The following is a 5,088-nucleotide window of genomic DNA, read 5'->3' as shown; positions in this document are numbered from 1 at the left end:
TTGCTCAGTAGTCATTACTAGCTTCTCCCAGTTTTCTGAATTCTAAGGCTTTTGTTGTTGTTGTTTCATTCAAATAAGCAGATGAAGAAAAGGTCTAGAAGCAATCTAATCCCTTGGAGCAAGTTCTACTAACAATTCAGCTACATTCTTGGATATTTTATGTGCAAATGAACAAGCTTTTAATATACTTTTGTAATTATAAAACTATTCACTCAAATCTAAAAGGGGTCACCATTTACAAAGTGCAAAGACCATCTGATAAAATATTTACCTTTTACATTCAGCAAATTTGCCAGCTTGAAGGATGTATACTTACACTTAAATCTTATCTATCATCATCAAGATTCAGCTTAAATCTAATCTTGATCATAAATATGCTCCCTAAAAATCTAGTTCTTGATGATCTCCCTCTTCTTGGAAACTGCGACATGATGTTCTGCCCCTTGTGTAAAATCAATTGAATACAAAGTCATTCCAAAGTGATCTCATATTTTAATCTTGTTTGATTTTGACTACACAGCCAGCCTATAGGAGAGTGCAATCCTTTAGGAGAGAACATACATGATTATTTCCTTTACCCCAATCCCACCTTCTCATAATGAGTCTATGTCAAGTGTTTACTAACCCCTTCTTTTCATAAGAACTAACACTATTTCTTTCACATTAAACCCATCTCCTTATTGAAATGGGAGTAGTGTACTCCTATCTATAAAAAGGGGAGGAGGGATTCAAACCAGGCAATCCACCCAATACTTTTCTGCTTTGGATACTAAATAAAATTATTTTAACTTTCAGGTTTTGCCTCATTAAATCAAAGAAGAGGATTTTTTTTAACAATTTGGTGAGCCATTCAGGAGTTGGAAGCCCTTCACCTGCATGATTATCATTGAGAAACTATCACTAAGATAGAGTCTACCTTAATTTCACATGTAGTTCTTGGACCTTTGTCCAATCAAGGTGGAGTGGTCTCCCTCGGGGGTTAAGAAGCCATGAATATCAGAGTACTGAACTCCCCAAACTCAAGTAAGATAAAGGAGAAAAGAGGTCTCAAACTAAAATTTGACATTTTTCAAATTCTTATTTGTGTCCAAAGAAACAGAAGCTCCATGAAAGAAGAGGCAGGGAAAGTATGAGTCCTCATTCAACATTAGCTTGCCTAGGATCAAAAAGGTCAAGAAGATACAAATATCAATATGGGATTGGCACAAAGTAAGCCTTCTGCCAACTCCCATTCAGGCAAGTTGTTAAAAGCTTGGGAAAAGGAAAATTCTGCCAGTTCAGCTGGGAAATTTTCAGCATGGACTGGACTCAGTAACCTTGGTTTAAAATTTTTGGAACAAATTTGGTCAGATAAATACAGGATCTTTGTTGTCAACTGTCCATGCTCAAAATTTGATTTGAAAAACTAGAGTCTAGGAGAAAAATTTTAAGAGACCAAAGCACTCTTAATAAACCATTTTATAGGGAAACTTCAAAAAAGAAGTAAAGATTTTTGCAGACCCCAAGGGATAATGCAGGCAGTGAGGTGGTCTTGACTGAGCTTCCACTTCTAAAGCTCTCTAGAAAGCACAAGTTCTTTTTACCTTAGAATATTTTGGAGGGGATCATGTTATCACTCATAAAAAATTTCAGTGAATGAAGGAGCTGCTGTCACTTCGGATTTTAAAAAGTTGCATTTGGGTGTCCTGCTGTTACTTGTCTGCCCAAGAATCTTTAGACCAGAAGTATGACATCAAGGGTCAATGGAAAGAACCATAATGTTAACAATTGGGAAATAAGCAAAAAATGCTGAAACTACCACTGAAAGACAATGATATAAAAGTATATACAATCATTAAGAAGAAAAATAATCACCAGCAGATTGGATTGGATCTGATTGTGTTACAGAATTTTGCAAACTAAGCCATTACAGAATCCAGGAGGATTCCCCATTCCAGAGGTATTATGTTGGTCCCCAGTTTATGCATAAATTGAAGATTCTGAGTCAGAAGAGGGCTATGCAGGTTTATGGCCTGGACCCACAAAGCTGGGGAACAATGTTCAGCCATGCTCAGATTCTCCTGTAAATTTTGCAGCCCTGCAACTTGGGATGATTATGAATCTAGATATGCCTGATGGGGATCATCTTACCCATGATCTTATACCTCCATCTTTTTTTAGTCTACTCCCTATAAAGTAAATATTGAATTTCATTGAATGAAGGGACTGATTTCACTTTAGACTTAAGAAAGTTGGCAGAAGAAAAGGCCTGTCTCCCTCACATAAATTGATCATTGTAGGAAACAGCTGCTATTTCAGGAACATAGACTATGCCCATATTTAGAAGACTGAAGATAATAATGGAGCATATCTTATGGCCTGCATCAGTGGTACTTTCCCTCTTTGAACACTGCCATGTGATAACTACTCCCACACATAAAACCCTTCGAGTTTGCTGGGCTAGCATGATCTTCAACAAGAACGACACAGTGTGGACTCTAAGACATCTAATTTAGGCAAAAAAAAATGATGTACATACAATCTGGAGTCACTCAATAATTCAGCTCTTTTCCCAAGACTACAGGAAGGACCTCACAACCATGCATCAAAACTCTGAAGCAAGTCCTGATACCCAAATTTAAGGCTTATCAACAACAAGTGGTTGCCAACTGCAAGACCCTGTCAGCAGCCATAATGGAGCTAGGTTACCATAGCTCCATTAAAGTGGATTCTGACAACCCTTTGATCCTTATGGAACTTTGCAACAAAGGCACAGATGGAAGAAAAGATTTTCTATTGCTTGTAACAAGAATATCTGCCTAGGAGACAAAAGTGCATTAAGACTTAGTGGACTGAAACTAGGGATCCCAGCTCTGATTTCCTGAAGATTTCCACAAAAATAGACCATTTTACTTATGAAGGAATAGAACTGATTTCAGATTCAAAAAGATTTTGGTCCTCGGGTCACCATGAAATAATTTGAGGAGAAATTCTCAGGGATGAAAAGTATCAGGGTGTTAAGGACATTATAGTCAAAGCAGAGAGCTTTGCAGCTGCTTATCCTCTGCCTGGGGTCCCTGATTTTTCAAATGAGACTGAACACTGTCAGCATTCTCTAAGTTTCAGAGACAAATTGCAATTATTTAGCCTAAAGGCCCAAGTTCCAGAAGGCCCCTTTTAAGAAAAAGAAAGTATGAGAATGTATAATTCGGAGGAGGGCTAAAGGGAATAGAAATCTGAAGTTTTTAAGGGGCTTTTCTAACATCTCTACATTAAAAAAAATTACCATTTGGCAGTTGCTAAGGACTCAAACATGTACTCCTTCCAAAGGATGATATACAACTCATAAATCTCCATTTTAAAGGTTCATTATTAGTCATTTGAAATATACTTTATTAATTAGTGGATTTATTTTAAGTTTCACTTTTTTATCTAGTTTTTATATAAGATCAGAATATCCTATAGTCTTTTGGCCCTCATTCAAATAAAGAGTGATATAATTTTAAAGTACTAGTTAAATAATTTTACTTAACTTTCTCTGTTAAGTGTTCAGTTGGCCTGCTCATGACTTGTTGCAACAGCTCAGAAAACATCCATGTTAATAGCTTGTAAAAGTTACTCAATTTCAATACCATGATTTTCAGTGGAATGCTAGAACTGAATCATGCCCATTTTGTTAGAAATGAAATTATTCTTCAGTTAAGAATAATATTATAAGCCTACAAGTTTTGAGTCTGGTATTGCATTATATAGAAGTGATTTATGGATAGTTTCTTTAATCTTCAAGATTTTGGAGAGGTAAGGGGCAAGTTTTCCTTGTTTTCAAAGAGACAGATCACATATAAGCAAGCCCTTGCTGAAGCACGGAATTTGGCAATGACAGCTTTCTATTCCAGTGCAACATATTGGTCTATTCCCTACCTGAAGCTAGTGCCTTCCCAAAGAAACTATTTTTCAAACAGCTGAGTGTAAAACGGTAATGACCATTTTTACTAAGGCCAAAAAAATTAATTACAGAATGTGACAAGAATCGTAGCTTTAAAAATATAGCCAAATTTATATTTCAAAAAAAATCTGAACTCTATTTTTTTATGTTTAAAAAAAATTAAGTGAGACAGCACCAAAAGGAGGGGAGGAGTGAAACTAATGAAGCCTCAAAACCTCTCCCAGCTGTGCTAATATTAAGCAGGGTTTTGCTCTCATTGTATTTTGATTAGACTTTCAGGGAGAGATAAAGAGGAAAAAACTTCTGAAATTCTTTCTTTCTTTCTGTCGTCACTACTCTGGCCAGGTTGGAGATTGCAGAGATTAAAATGAGGAAAGAATGAAAATGTATGGCATTATAAACACTTTTTAGGCAAGAAATCTCTGCCAAACAATATACTCTGAAGTTATAACATTTACCAAATATATATGGAACAAATATATAGCATGAAATTATTTGAGTGTAACATATAAAAACTCCACCCTTGAAAAAACATTGGAAAGGTGTGTCCCACTCTTTAGAGCTTCAGACTCCAAAGGAAGAGGGAATAGGCTTAGAAAATATCATTAGTGTGTATACAATTAATGCATGTTCCCAGTGTAGCCAAAATTAAGCATGATTAAAACATAATCACTTCAGAATGATTCTGCATGAGTGAAAGATTTTACACAGGGCGATTGAAGATTTGCCTCTCAAGTTTTGTTTTTTTTCAAAACCAAGCCTACCAGCCTGAAAGAATAATTGAAGCAAGGAAATTTGGAGGGCTGTAACCTCCTCTGTTTCTACCAGAAGGCAGCAAAAAGTGGGAAGGGAAATTTTCCTCCCCATTTTCCCCAACCCCAACTCCCCAACTTTGTAGAACATCTTATAAGGGACTTACTTTCCCAGTAGAAGATACCACATCAAACAAGAAATATAGTTGAAGAAAAAGCACATATTGTCAAGGGCAGGAAGCAACTTAAGCAACATAACCTTTGGCCACTGAGAAGAGAGCCAACTGTGGATTACAGAGAATACCAGCCTGGCATCTGAGAGTCAGTTAGGAAAAATATCATGAATATATCATGAGAATAGAAAGTGCACAGAAATTCTAATGCAAGAGATCCTTGGGTTACCTGAGCTAC

At 36.3% G+C, this 5,088-nt stretch overlaps 1 pseudogene; it reads left to right on the top strand.

Annotated features, from left to right (window-relative positions):
* The first annotated feature begins 1,997 nt into the window (after positions 1–1,997).
* On the top strand, positions 1,998–3,001 carry LOC111719033 (annotated as a pseudogene).
* Positions 3,002–5,088: the final 2,087 nt, after the last annotated feature.

This window comes from Sarcophilus harrisii, chromosome 2 (genome assembly GCF_902635505.1).
Source record: "Sarcophilus harrisii chromosome 2, mSarHar1.11, whole genome shotgun sequence".
Taxonomy (NCBI): domain Eukaryota; kingdom Metazoa; phylum Chordata; class Mammalia; order Dasyuromorphia; family Dasyuridae; genus Sarcophilus; species Sarcophilus harrisii.
The sequence above is the reverse complement of the archived record's forward strand: the minus strand, read 5'-3'. Positions and strand labels throughout refer to the sequence as shown.